The 15,735-nt window shown below is 48.3% G+C and overlaps 1 protein-coding gene across 1 annotated transcript in view; it reads right to left on the bottom strand.

The window, feature by feature from the left end:
* Positions 1 to 15,735, bottom strand: part of camkmt (calmodulin-lysine N-methyltransferase) — a 48,756-nt gene that overhangs the window by 16,647 nt on the left and 16,374 nt on the right. The window lies entirely within an intron of this gene.

The following is a 15,735-nucleotide window of genomic DNA, read 5'->3' as shown; positions in this document are numbered from 1 at the left end:
CATCGGTTGGCGGCGCAACGCAGACGAGCGGCTCTTCGATTACTGCAAGCACTCACAAGTTTGTTGTTGATGTGCAACACAAATGGAATAAAGTTGCAATGACGAGAGTAAAGTGAAACACTTTTGCTCCAAATTTTCTAAAAGCCCTCCATCTTACCATTGCACCAGCGTAGCAGTGCACAAAGTTAGTCTCCAGCTCTGTTATTGCAAACGTGTGCCGTTTTGAGAGTATTGCTTTTATTTGTAATATTATGAGCATTAAAAATATATGATGTGAAAAGAAGTCCCAGAATATGAAGTCATTATATTGTGACAGAAATGGTTACAAGAAAAAAAATTATGAGAATGAGGTCCTTATATGAGAAAAAGTTGTAGTGTACAGGTCAAGCAAAAGATCCACAAATATTTCAGAAGAATAACATTGTTATCATACATGAATAACAAGACGCCTTTTGCCCTTGATTTTAATATCAGTCAGATTAGTTGAAAAAGATAAGGAGAAATAAGTAATTTTATGCAAACAATATCAAAATATGAAGAACACAGAGGTGCAATACAACTCGAAAAGTTGTCATTTCACGAAAAAAATTACAAAAATACTTTATTTGAATAAAGTTGTAAAAAATATATATATATTTTATTCATATTATGATCATGTTTTGCTGTCTTGATTACCCTCATGGAATTGCTAATGTTTTATTATTTTTACATATAATTGAAATTTTACAAGACTAAATCCATAATGAGGAATCAGAAAACAGTGGAAGTGCGATATTGCATGTTGGAAATGTCAACCTGCTGACAAGTTGGATGGATGTCGGCATGCAAATGAGCCACTCAAACAATCATTGCTGCGAGTTGTAGAGCTTCAACAGCTCAAAGCAGACTCTGCGCCGACACTTGACACTTCATCCTCGACAACGAGCGCATGTCAACTATTGTCCCGCAGTCCGGGAAACTGACGGTGACCTCTGACCCCCGCCCTCCTCCATCCGCTCTGCCTGAGCGTCACCGCGGCTCCCAGAGACAGACGGCCGCTGCGCCAACAGCAGAGGGTGGTAAAGAAACACAAACGCAAGAATGAGACCAGGGCAGATACTAAAAGATCACGTCGGTCGCAGTTATTTCCAAAAGCGTGTGAAAGCAGCACGACGTTGCAAAGCTTTGTAAAGCATATGTCAAGCTGATGCTAAATCCTGGACTCCAATAACATTAATAGCCCAGGGATCCGTGTGCCTGTGTGTGTGTGTTCACCTCCCAGGTAGAGGTGCTTTGCAGGAAATGAAGGGATCAGGAGTCGAGAGCAGATTACTCTTTGCTGGGGATAATGAAATTATTTCTCACCTTCAATTACGAGATGAGGAAAGTGTTTGTGTGTGTCGGCTTAATATAGAACGTAATCAGCGGCAGGCTCCAACCTGTCCGGTTATAGCTGGAAAAGCATATGTGTGGATTAATGAGGTTGCGTGCAGGGATAAAAAAAAAAAAAAAAAGGACAAAGTTTTAATTGAGGAAGGACTCCAACCCAGCAACAGAAGTCACAAGGGGGGAGGCGGGGGTGTCAAATACATTTTGTTAGCCGACTAGCGTAATTGCCAGAGTTGTTATTTTGAGCTAGCGGTCACAGTATTAATGAGTGTGCTTGCTCAACATTGTGTTTGTGTGGTCATCAACGTGATGGTGAACCTCAATGAATAAAGCCAGCCAGAATTAGAATTGTTTTCATTCTTCGTTCCTGCAAACGTTCAAATATGACTGCCGCAACAAAATTTGCAAACAAGTGTCGGGGTTACGGAATCCCAACCAGGCAACGCAAAGGTCAGCTTGCCTCAGCCATTCACGGCCCGCTGACCCGCTGCTCACCCCGCAGGACTCACATCTTGGCCCGGCCCGCAGCTAATCCGAGCCTCGCTAGCTGTCGCTAATCAACAGCATCCCTCTTGTTGTCTTGCGCTTGTGCACTCGAGGTAACCCAGTAACCCAGACATCCTCTCAGGTGAGGGAATTAGCCACTAAGCGAAGGGGATCCGGCCACAGTTTAGAGGACTAGCGCCTGAAATAACTCGGCGGCTAAGCCACTTGGTCAATGCTGGCCGCTTAGTTGCGTTCATCTCCTTTGGTTCAGGTTCTAAAATTTGTTAAAAAATATTGTATGATGTAATCAAGATTTGAAACTACTAAACAAAATGTTTAAAAATCAAATTTGAAAATTGTATTTCTTAAATGATGATTATCGGTGGCAAAATTAAATGACCGCAGGAATTGGATTTTTAAAAATAATTTCAAAAGTTGCTGGAAAAACAAATAAATAAACTAAGAAAGATTGCCTGAGAGAGACGCTCAGCTCGGGCTACTTGACGATACGGTGTCACACCACGGGAGACATTTTGATGCGAGTGGAGAGTAAATTGTGGAGAAAACGGGCAGCGGTGGGTGAAAAGGAGAAAGGGCGAGGACGAGCAAGGGGAGGGAGCGAGGTGGGGGGGCGTTTCGGGACGAGGACGCCATTGGCTGGCCAAACATAGACAAGGGGGCGTCGCCGGCGAGATGCTGTCAAGACGGGGTTAAGTGTGTCGTGATGTTGCTTTGTGCACGCGCACCTTCATGTCGGCCCACCCAACACACACGCAAACGACGGCGGCTCACTTCAAGCCCGGGGTGTGTGCGTCGGGGCCGTGCGACTCCCTGGCGCTCATCCGACTCCACATTAAGCCAGGCCTCAGATAATTCCTAAGCCTCCTCCACGGCCGATCCAATAAGGGATAAGGCTCTCGGCTGGCCATGATCAACTGACAATCTGTCCTCTCACACGGCTACTTTAGTTGGAGGCCGGGATTACCCCGCTCCGCTTCCACGGGGCGGGGGACACACACTTGACGAGTGTGTTGCGTTGCTGCGCCACGGATTGCCGAAGCGGTGCTTGAAAAACATGAAGACTTGCACTTGATCAGGGCAGATGGGGCCCAACGACGAGTGGACGCGATGGCGACCAGTCGTGCCTAATATGCCTTTGCCACGGAAACAGAATATCCCACTGCGCTAGAAGACGATACATATGAAAATGACCGCGTCACGCACACCCGTCAAATCAATTAGTTGTTGAATAATGGATTACTTTTCACACCTCTACAATACAGTAACGAAAAATAGCGATGGATAAAACCCAATAATTGTGTGGCGTCGTCCACCAGCGGTTCCTTGGGGTCGCTCCGGTCATGCCAATCGGGCCGCCATATTCTTCATAAAAGCAACAATGGGGGCAATTATGAGGCGGTGGCGCCAACAGGCAATCCAGATAGCCCCGTCGCCTTTCGTCGGGGAAGGCGGTCGAGGGTGGGGGGCGATAAGCATCGACACTGCGGCTGACAGCGAGTGCTCGGGAGACGGCGTTGATCCCTTTTTCCATTGGAATAGGCTCATTCTGACGCTTGCCGCCGCCGCCCACTCTTGGAGGCCCGTGCACGCCTTCGATAAGCGCGGCCGCTCGCTCGCTCCCTCTCTGAGTAAACAGCGTTTTGGATTAGGACCTGTATAATGAGAGCAGGGGGGCTATCTGCCTGCCATGCCGGCATTGTGCCCCCCACCCCCTCCCCCACCCGCTCCTCTCCGAGGGGGCCGGCACCAATCTTTACTCTGCTATTCATCCCCCTCCTCTGATAGCTTACTTATCGGCAGCGAAATGCCAGCTCAGGCTGACTGTCCCAACCGAATGTCCCCGCAGTGGCTTGCCTTGCCACGCACCTGCCTGTCTGTCTGTCAGTCAAAAAAATATATAAAAAAGATGACGTATAAGTGCACCTTGCTTTTATCTGGCCAGCGCCAGCCTGTTCAATCCACACCAGTCCCGCTTTATTTTGTTCTCACGAGGCGGCGCTTCTCCCCACTGCAGAAGAATAGTTCACATTTAAGTGCTGCATATACACGCACCGTCAGGACTAGGTATATATATATTTGATAGAATTAAGGAAGTCCATTGTGATGTACCAGCCCTCATATTTTCTCAATTTACAGTATTAAGTGTGCCTCTGCATGACATGTTTACTCCGTAATGAAAAAGATTTGAATTCGCCTGAAATTTCAAAAATATGTATATACGTAAAAGACAGCGCCACTACCATCTACTGTAGTGGATGTGCAATGACACTATTTCAATTGCCCCGCCCCACATTTGAAATGAATCGATAAGTATTTTTTTGGCATCTGTTGTGAAAGCGCGACATAGATTGAGGGTCAAGTCAAGATTGCTAAATCGAATATAGCTACAAAAAGACAGAAAACGTGTTTCAAAGAAAGAATCTGCACAATTTTCCTGATTTGGAGGAGGTGCGTGACGACCGAGGTGCACTATTTGCCGATCCTTTTGGCCTTGGCAGATGCCTGAGTGCCATTCGAGTCATTTGAGTTCATTTATTTCTCTTTCCAAAGCTGTTTGAAACGGCGCTAACACTTTGAGTACCTTCCAAATAGGACCTACTGTATTTAAGTGCATCTTGAAGTTACACCGACCAAGTCATCATTTTCTTGTTGGCTGTACATTCACGACTCGAGCCAAGACGAGTGGATGTGACCCAAGTCAAGTGTGAACTAGAGAAGGAAATGCAGACATGCAGGACAAAAAGATAGATCGGACCTTTTATATTTACAGTGTAATAAAAAGTATTTTCGCGCTGCACTTAGCAATGTGGCCACAACCTAATTGTCATGTTTGCAGCTCTTGACATTGTTGTGTTCAAGTAAGTCGTCACCCAATCCTTGAGGCTCGGATTGGCACAAGGGTGGCGGTGTTTTCATGTCAGGAAGGGAAATGAGACCCGGGGGCTCTTGGATCTGCGTCTTCGCTCTTTAGCCAAGCAGCACAAACAATCTTGGCATGTACGCGTGTGTGTGCGTGTGTGTGTTCTATTCACAAGAAGATGGGGGGCAGGGGGGTCTGCCTTAAGGCCGCCAGTGCGCTGGGGTTTCACCGGAGAGGCAGATGAGGGTGTGTGTCTGTGTGTGTGTGTGTGTGTGTGTGTGTGTGCGTGTGTGTGTGTTACACATCCCTGGGCGGTTCAGAGCTTTATCGAAGCTGAAATGATTTTTAGCACTCCGTTTTGGAGCGCGAACCTGGAAGCAATGTCACCCTACGTGCAGTCACCTTCCTCGGCCGTCATCCTCCTCTTCTTGCTTTCACCTTCTCCTTGCCTCCTTTCATTGTCATTTTACGCAGCCTTTGTTAGTACGAGCCACCCGCACAGCTGTATTCGCAGAGATATGACACCACATCGACGCTAAAGTATTCATTTACAATACAGCAGGTGTACCTAATGTTGTGGCCAGAAGAAAGACCAGGATTGATTTCTTCTCTTGATGTCGAAGAAATGAATATGCAGTGACAAAGGATTGCATTTTAGGAGGCCACGTGAAGCCATCACGAATGCGCTTTTAAAGAGCAAGTTTCCCGCTTTCGTTGGCGGAGAGGATGTCGGCCAGACAATGCGAGTTGGTATGTGGTCACGCAGTACGGTGCAACACGCCGCCACTGATATTAGGCGGCGTTCCCTTGCATTATCCTAGCGGGAGGCCGCGACGCACACGGCGCTGACGAGCGTCAAGCGGATCGCACCATCCCGACAGCGGAGGCATTATCGCAACGGGTGGATGGCCGAGATGCTACCTTGCTGACTCCGCCTACTCCCGTTACCCTGCAAGCGGAGCCCAAAGACCCCCTCCTGACTTCGACTCAACTGCATTACAAGAACAAGTCAGACAGCGGCTTAGAAAACTTTCGATTGCACTGACTCGTTATTTCGGTTGGAGTTTTGCTTTTTGATTGAGTAAACAAATACAGTGCAGCTCAGCCTCACTTTGGTCACTTCTAGCCGCTGAAACGAAAGACTATAAACTAAATACCTCAACCTCGACCGACATGGCGGGTCCAGGCCTGCAGTGTGCCCTTGTTATTGACGAGCAAACAATGGCGCATCGGAAGTAGGACGTGCTCGGGCAGCCTAAGGACACACACGTTCGCACAACGGGCTCCATCGGGGACCTCCGCGTCTCGGCGGGGCCCCCGACGGCTGCCCGATGAGTCCATTCAATGATTGTCTGAGCAAAGCTAGCATGCCGTGTGGCTAAGAGCGGACCATTTCCTCATTGCTCCAATGGCTCTTTTCAATGGGCCGGGTCGGGCGGGGAGAGGAGAGGAGGGGCTTCATGGGGCTCACCGGAGCTGGACTTTTTGTCCCTGTGGAAAATGTTGCAAGGCCCACACACATCATCCGGATGCTGGTTAAGAAAACATTTTCTATTCACATTTTCTTTTCTCCACTTATCTTATAATTCCTGCTTCTCCCACTACAAACTCTTATAGCCTTTATTTTCTGATGCGATTATTTCAGAAAATTCCCAAATTATCGATGTACATATTTTACAAGATGAGAAAATGGAAGTAGTGTTGATGTCATTCCTGCGTTTCTTTGAGCAGCTGTGGTAGGTCGGGACAGCAAACAGACAATAGACAACTGTCAGAGCCTTGAGATGAGTGGGAGAGGCGGGGGAGCACCACACACCACCACACACCACACACCACACACACACACACACACACACACACACACACACACACACACACACACACACACACACACACACACACACACACACACACACACACACACACACACACACACACACACACACACACACACACACACACACACACACACACACACACACACACACACACACACACACACACACACGCGACGCGGGTCAGTAATTGAGTGGGAGGAATAGCAGCTCTCTCTTTCTGTTTGTGCGCTCCTCCCTCCCCATCAGCGGCCGGCTGCCTTTCCCTCCCACTTACGCGTATCAGCCCTCAGAACAAGACCAATTTGTTGCCACCGGTTACCAGCGGCGCCCCAGACAATGTCAACTGTCAATCAGAGCCACCGGGGGTCTGCGATTGGTCCGCTCGCCGCTTGGCAAGAATACCATGATTTGTTTTTGTCCGACGGGTGCGGGTGGGACAAAATATCCATGCAGCGTGACAAGAGCAGTGTCAAATGTGGAAATCGCAGCTGTCTGGTGGTAAGCGAGTACAGCATTCACAGCAATCATTTCAAAACTGCGTATCGGCATACATCGAAAATAAATTATAGGCATTAAATGTCTCCAAAATATTTGTCATATTGGAGCGTCAGCCTTTAAGAGGCAGCTCTTGGGTGGGGTGGCGTGGCATGTGAGTGTCTGTGTGAGAACTGTGGTACACAGCAGCTTTCACATGAGTGCGCTCACGCCGTTTTACTCTTCTCCTAGCTTTTAAAAAAATAACAGATTTTGTCAGATTGCATTGTTGAAAGAAGATGGGGGTACCAAAATAATATACAATAGCATTTTTTGTCATGACCCTATTTGGGTGTATTGCTGCAACGCTGAACAGGGCCGCTTTTAGGTCCTAATGGCAGAAAGAAGGTGCACAATTTCTACAACAAAAAAACATAGCTTCTTTTTAAATGAAAAAAAGTAATAAAAGATAGAGAATAAAAATGTATCTGAGCCGCCCGTATCGGGCAATAGACCAAGATTAGGCGTCCCGGTGCTGAGAAAGAGAAAGAGCCATGTGAATAGTCAACGGTTAGATATCATCCGTTCATTTTAAAGAGCGCTTGTGTGGGTGCACGTGCGCGCGCGCGTGTGTGTGTTTGCATTGCGGCCCGCGCCGACACTTTGACACAAAATAAACACAGCTCAATCTCCTGGCCTGTGATTGCTGCGCCGGTGTCAAGATAAGTCGCGGCAGGCCACTCGGCGGGCGACACTCGCTGCACAATAGGGGAAGAAATAAAGACGCTGGAGATCGGCGACAGACGCACGCTTTCCGCCATCTTGCTCGATTTAACGCTGCATTGTCACAAGTGGTGAGTAAGAAATTGGGCGCAAAGTTTTGCTGGATTTAAATCTATTTGTACAGTATTAGTATTTAAATTGTCATTATTCAGAATTTTGTAATCAGTTTACATTAGATGAGGAACATATATACATAATTACATAAATGTGTAAATATATACACACACATATATAAACTGTGTTTTATATATGTGACCTATGACCTATCCAGCGCAAAAAGAAAAAAATCATATTTTAGAGCAGGCTAGTAAAAAAAATAAATGACAGAACATGGTTGCAAAAGTGTGCACACCCTCTTATATTCAGTCGAGTGGGTAGGTGTCTATCAACTTATCCCTACAAGAAGTGAACTTTCACTTTTTCACTGGAGGTTACAAAGCCACCTTTACCATTGGCGTTGGAGCGGCTCCTCCGAGCGGGCACAAACGACACACGGAGCGTGACGTCAACGTCTAAGTGGGCCAGGGCTCGATCCGTTAGCGGATCTGTTGGGCTCATAACCTGCGGCGACAGGTCCTTAAAGCGGTGCGTGGACAGAGCCGTAACAGATGCCCGGCTAAGTGCCTGATTAAAACTTAATGTGCAGAACGAGCTGCGCAGAAGCGTGTGCCGCTTGTGGCGTATGTGTGTGTGTGTGTGTGGACATGGGCGCCAGCCCTCCAGCGAGCGAGGGGCCATGCCAGCTGCTTCGCTCCCCAGAGACGGAGCCCCGAAGCTGGGCAGTGAGGCAGCATCGTCAGTAGAGGACTGGATGAGGGCCCCGCCGCAGTCACAAGGCACAAGTGGCACATGTGATGCTGTGAGGCTCCATCTTGGCAAAGTACATTCCATTTTCCCCTTATCATACCACAACCCTCGACTCCACTTAACCGCCTTTAAAAAAAAACTGCAGGGTCGCAACTAGCAGTTTATTTACGAATCAATTATTTTGTTGATGAATCGAATTCGAAACAAACTCTTCGATTTGTAATGATTCACTAACTGGTTTGGCCTGTAACATCATAAAATGGGCAAAAATGTTGCTGTTTACCAGTTTGTAAATTCTGATTTATAATCAGTGTGCTTTCATTGAGAACAAAAGCAATTTCACCCAGACGAGCCCCGCACACTTGTGCTAAACAAGAACCGTTTGCCGTCATTCAAAAGTGATTCGGTACAAGGCGGCCGGAGACGCGCCGAGCAGCTTTGTGGCTCAACAGGCCGACGGCGGATCATTTGGAACGTTTGATCTGCCTATCATCCGCCGCCTCGTCGCTCGGCCCCTCGCCGCCCCATCCCGCATCTCCAAGAGCGTTCCTCTCCGGCTGATTATGCCGTCAATACGCTGCGGATGAGAAGAGCTGACAATTGACCAAGCTGGATCAATATCAGCTAATAAGCATGTCAGCAGAGAGGAGAAAAGAGCAAGGAATCGACTGAGCCCGAACGTGACGGCGGCAGAGAAGGGAAGGGGACGGGAGGCTTTGATCCAATTGGGCTGCCGGGTGTGCCGAGGTGTAAGTGGGATGATTGCTCTGTTATTGCCGGTTTAATGTTAGGCAATCAGAGGCCTAGTGGTGGAGATATCAACAAACATCCATCAAATTGCCCCTTCTTCGTCTTGATACCACCTCCTCCGCCTGACCCCGACAAACAATGCCAGACAACAAAGACGGCAGAGCCACGGCGGCGCCACGGGAAGAAAAAAAGCACAACTTGAATAGGCCGACATGCATTCGCAGCACGAGTCGAGAAAAAACACGCTTGTTTGGGTTTTGTTTGTGTTGCCCGCCGATGCTCTCTTATTTAATTTTCCTGCCTGCGTCCCGCCATGATCCCACCCCCCCTCCCCCACCGCGAGATGAGATGTTGTTGATGCTGATATAATAACACAGGCAGGTGTCGCTCTGCCAATTCCATGTCATTTGGATTTTTTGCGTAAATCACCATGTCGTTTTCTTTTCTTTGCTTTCCTAGAGCCTCTCTCATCTGCGCCGCTCCATTTTGCTTGCCGAACTCCCGGAGCTGTCATTTTCTCTCGCTCAAATTGCCTTCCCCCGTGGTCCCCGAAGCGCCACGATTGCCGGCGTCGGATGGATGCCGATAGAAGAGCAGACAGTCAGGCTAATGCTGCGCAGTATTGGAAGTGGAAGATGAAGCAGCCACGCACGACAAGTGCTGTGACAAACTGCCTCGTTTGACCGACTGACTGAGATCGACACCGCGTTCGCATTTCACTATGCCACCACACTGCAGAGACAGTTAACTCCGAGAAAGCAGCGTAAGATCCACCGTACGTGCGCCACTCAAAGCCAAGGGCGCCTCACGCGTTTCTTCCATCTTAATGAAATACCTCCCCATCACCGCGGCAACTGTGATGATTGACAGGACAGGGGAAAGGTTGCTGGAAAAGGAGAAGGGGAAACAAGTGCGGCGATAGCCTCCGGCAAATGCATCTTGTTAACCCCGGCCGGCGCCCGCACAACAGGAGATAAAGTACAACAATTCCCTCGCAGACGTCAAATAAATAAGCGGCAGAATATTAAAAACAAACAAACAGAGAAATGACTTGCGGAGGAGAATTACACAGGTGCTGATTACATCTGAGCCTTGACCTCTGCAGTCAAGAAGCACACACACACACACACACACACACACACACACACACACACACAAACACACACACGCACACACACACACATGCACACACACACACACACACATTGGTTCATGCCCACCCTCAAGCTCATTTTTGAACTTTGACAAACATCTTCATCTTTACCCATCTCGTTGAAGATGAAACAAGAGGAAACCGGTGAGAAAACAAATGTTTAATGTTGTGAGTCTTCAAAATTGGATTAACTGGCAAAAACACACACACACACAAACACACACTCACAAACATGGTATGTATGAGAGGACTGCACAGGAAGTGTAAACAAAAATGGGGTGTGCGATTAGCAGCGATGGCCGATAAGGTCCGGGCAGCCCCAATTGCGTCGCGCCGACTCGTTGACAGGTTGACGCCGCACGCTCTCATTCATTTGCGGGACTTTGTTTGTCTTTGATTCCGAGTGCAAATTTGACTAAATTTGCTGATGAATTTCCTGTCCAATAGCTTACACGCTTGCACTGCACGGTCATAACCCGAGAGGGCCTATGGAATTTCTTCAGCGGGTTCGCTCAAAGAAGCCGCGTAAGATTGCGCCTCCTGGTGGTAGCTCCAGGCTCTGGCGGAAGAGTCACAGTTAGTAAAGGGCCCATCTCATTGTCCTTTTTCCATGAAGCTGCTGCAGGTTTGCAATGGTAACAAAAGACACACTTGTCATCGATCCGGTAATATGTGGGCGGAGCCCTACTTTTACAATAACTTGGATTGGACGGGGCAGGCAGGCAGGCAGGCCCTAAGTCGGCGTGTCCTCTGTCAGATTGTCTTGCTCACGTCGCAGTGAGCCGAGGGAGTCCAGAAGAAGTGAGCCGGATCAGAAACGTATCGCTGCTGCTCACTCGTCCGAATCGTGCAGCCCGCTATCGCTAAGCCTGCCGGCCCATCCTCCACTTTTTGCGTGCACACACACACACACACACATCCACACACATCCACACACACAAATACACACTGCTTCTAATGACAGCAGTGAGACGGTTAACCGGTGCTGGAGCGGGGCTGCAGTACTTCGGCAGAAGGCTGATTTGGCCGGCCAGTCACAGCTGAAAGGCTTTTATCCCCAACGCTCCAAAGCACTGAGATGGACACACACACACACACGCACACACACACACACATGTGCACTTCAAGTGTTTGTCTGCTCTGAAAATAAGTAAGCGCGACATATAAAGACAACAGCATGACGCTATTTTTAGGAACTCAAGAGTGCTTCGCAGAAACAGCCAAGGTGCCCCCCAAAGTAGCACACGTTGGGTCACACAGGGTCACAAATCCTCAAGAAAGACCCTGTCCCAACTGCAACTCAAACAACAATGCTAATACTATTTCCTCCTACGAATCTGCGCCGGCGTGTCAATTCGACTCAAAAACAAAGAGCGGACTTTGAAATATCAAAGCACGTGCTCAAGCGTTATTATTGGATTTTAGTCGGGACTCGTCCGCACGCGACCTTTTAATCTGCGTGCAGAAAGAAAAACGATTTTGAGAGCGAATGTGGGCAATGCGAGGTGCCACAGTTATATGAACGCTGCTGGCAAGAAGCTTCAACAGTTGTTCAAGCGCTTGAACCATTTTTGGGCCAAAAAAATCAACTAGCTGGACGATTTTACAATAAAATTAGTATTTGCACACAAAATGATGTCGCAACTCCACTCAGCTCATCAGTACAGCACTAATAACCAGCGCCTAGTGGTAGAGTGTCCGCCCTGAGACTGGAAGGTTGTGGGTTCAAACCCCGGCCGGGTCATACCAAAGACTATAAAAATGGGACCCATTGCCTCCCTGCTTGGCACTCAGCATTAAGGGTTGGAATTGGGGGGTTAGATCACCAACTGATTCCCGAGCGCGGCACCGCTGCTGCTCACTGCTCCCCTCTCCCCCAGGGGATGGATTAAAATCACATGGGGATGGGTTAAATGCAGAGGACAAATTTCACCACACCCAGATGTGTGTGTGACGATCATTGGGACTTTAACTTTAATAGCTCCACGATTTCACAATAAAATTTGTATGTGCACACAAAATGATGTCGCAACGCCATTCAGCTCATCAGTACAGCACTAATATCTCCACAGAAGATTTGATTAAGCTTACATACAAGAACAAAAAATGTAGTTGCTGGTCAAAGGAGGACGTACGGTTGTGAGATGCAAGAATATTAATTCGCGGGTTTTCACCCCGGCGTTAAGGAAGACAGCTTTTCCTTTCCGACATTTGCTATTCACATGCGCTCCAGTGGCCTCAAACACAAACATACGCAGCGTTTCTTTCTCCCTGGCCGCTTCCGTCGGGCCACTTATCTGCCTACTGCGGAGAAAATAGAGACAGATAGCGGTGCGCAGATGAGCCCCACTGCCCGTGTGCATGTCCACGTATTCATACTGTACATGTGTGTGCGTTTGCCTCTCCTTTTCCACTTATCCTGACATGCAAACCCCCCGAGTGCCAAGGTGTGAGATGTGAGGAGTGGCGTCCGGCGGCGAGCAGATCTCGGAGGGATTAAGCCGAGGTGGGGTAGATCTGGCCCACCGACTATTGACAAATGCATCGGCGTGTATGATACAGTGTGAGCGCGTGCCACGTTGAGACCGGACCGTTATACGGATCGGGTATGCACTTCATGCTGGGACCTTTCGGTTTGGGGGCTGAGCAGACGCTTGATATTGCCACCAGATGGATTTGGCACTTTTTTTACATTCATTCAATTCCATAAAGTTCCCAGGTGTCTTAGCCTCACATTTTGTTGTTGAAATACAAAAACTGACACACACACACACACAGGTTCTAGACATCCATGTGTCGGAAGACCCATCCCACTTCCGTAAAATTGGAAAACGATGAACGGAAAATAAGCCTTTATCTGATGCTGTATTATGTGTTTGTCTAACATAAATCAGGAAATAAACTACAATCCTAATTTGTTTCCCTTGGACTTGCTTTGCCTGGACACAGAAGACCTTCTGCCACATGGAAGAAGGGCAAATAAATACCTGCTGTCACTTCAGAGACCAAAATTGCATGAAAATGGTCTTTCTGGCAAAATCCAGTTCGCTTTTGTGGAAACAACAAGGGACCAACCCTGATGTGTTACAGGCTAAATTAAATGTTTGTGCAACGCTTATTTATTAGTATCGGGAAAAAGAAATGATTGTTTTCATGTCACGTTTTGCGCGGGAGACAAAGTGGCCAAGCGCCATTATGCCAGGCGAGCATGTCCGCGAGAAAGCGGGACCGCCCCGGGTCAGCCGTCCACCTGTCCAGTCAACCGTCAGTCCAGAGCGTCAAAATAAAGCCATTGAGTCAGGCCCGCACAAAAAAACGTGCATTGAAACGCGCCGGCGGGTAGGCCCGAGTCCATTACGGCGACTGAATAGGCACGCCGAGGCATGAATGGCTGGAGAGGAAAACGGCAAAAATAGGTGCAGGAGAAGCAGCGCGGGGACAGGTGGAGGTTATCTTGCAATAGAGGGACAGAAAGAGGGTATTGTGCAATTTTATCTGGCAGTGGGGGGGGGAGTGGGGCTCATACATGCACAAACACAAGCAGCTTCAGCTCGTGCATTTACCTCGCAAAAGTACTTGAAATGGTGGCGCAAGGTCTCCTTAAAGTCACTTTGACATCACACAAGAGCGCATCGCTAATAATCTCGGCAGCTATTGTTTAACGAGCCCCGTTGGAGAATTCGATTGAGATTCAAAATAACAGCTCAGCACTCGAAGCTTCTTTTGGGAACAATTGTGAGTGGAGTACGCTCGCCACCTCACAGTGCTTGCATTTCGTGTCGGCTCTCGCAAGGCAAAGCATAAAACTTGGTCCGTAAGCAGCTCACACGTCGAAAAATATCAACCCGATTGACTTTATCGAGATGAAAAGCCTCAAAATTGAGGAGAACAATATATAACTGGAACGTGGTGAAAACTTTCCTCCAGCTTACATAAAACATGCGTAAATACAAACAGACAACCTTGTGTAAATTAAGCCCCGAGTTATGAAGGACTTAAAAATAAACTTCCCTTCTCTCACAGTTTACATTTCCCCTCCCTCATTTGCCTCGGCTCCTGCGGGCTGCTAACTCTTCATCTCTGTCATTTTTTTTTTTTTTTTTTTGCATCTCCCGCTCCCACCCCACCGCAGGGCCACTCCAGTCTAAATGGAGTGATTAGTCTAAAGTGGGTGCTGTCATTGAGATCATCCCAAGATACAGTCCGATCGGGAGTGACCCCAGCCGACAGCGGACCAGCTCGGCGCAAGGCGGAAAAGAGAGAGCGGGAGACGCTATTAAACCGAATGTTTGTGACAGCTGGCTCGGGGCTGTGGCAGTGGCGCCGCCGACGCGCAAGCCCGGCATCCAGGCTGCCGCGCCGTACGTGACGAGTGGGAGTTTATGCGAGGTGAAGCCAAGGAACAGCCGGCGCATTAACGGAATAAACGGACACATATGATCGTCAATAAATACAGCAGCTTAGGTAAGGAGGCTTTGGGGTGGCCCACCTGTCTGAGGCACGCACGGCACCGCACGGCACGGCAAACAATCCCAAAAGGCCGCAGAGGGGCTGACAAAAACCATTTCATCACAAAGCTAACCTCATTGACACGTTCATCTGCCACAATAGCTTCCTAATCGCATAATCCTAAGAAATTAGACGCCTTTAAATGATGATTGCACAGCTGCAGGGGAGGGGCGGGAGCATTTGGGCTTTTTGTATTAACGCTTACACTGCGAAACATAAACGAGCCTGTCGGAAGCGAAGCTTTGTATCCAGTTCTCAGTGAACAAAAGGACACTTGACGATCTGAATGAGGACTTCAGCTACCGGCATCACGGCGACGTTCAAGTGGACATGCGGCAAATGAACTGTGTGGAAAAATTCAACAAGCGAGGAATTTTATGGTGACTGGATCCAGAAAACCAAAGTTTGTGTTGCGAGCCCGAAGGCAGTTTCAACAGCCGAGGGCAGATGTAAGGCCAAAAAAGCCCCCCCCTCCCGAAGGATAAAAATGGATAGATTAATCTTCTTAAAATCGGTACAATAAACACAATATTAATCACAGTACCACGTTTAGACGAGGGGGGCACACGTTGAAAAAAAATGTTTTGCCCTTCTCGACCCGAGAATTGATTCTCTCAAAGGCAACTCAAGGATTTCGAACACGTGTTGACGTACACGCGAGCACTCCAACTCGCGCGGCCGGGGTA

This window comes from Syngnathus acus, chromosome 15, assembly GCF_901709675.1.
Source record: "Syngnathus acus chromosome 15, fSynAcu1.2, whole genome shotgun sequence".
Classification (NCBI taxonomy): domain Eukaryota; kingdom Metazoa; phylum Chordata; class Actinopteri; order Syngnathiformes; family Syngnathidae; genus Syngnathus; species Syngnathus acus.
This window is presented reverse-complemented; position numbering and strand designations above follow the sequence as displayed.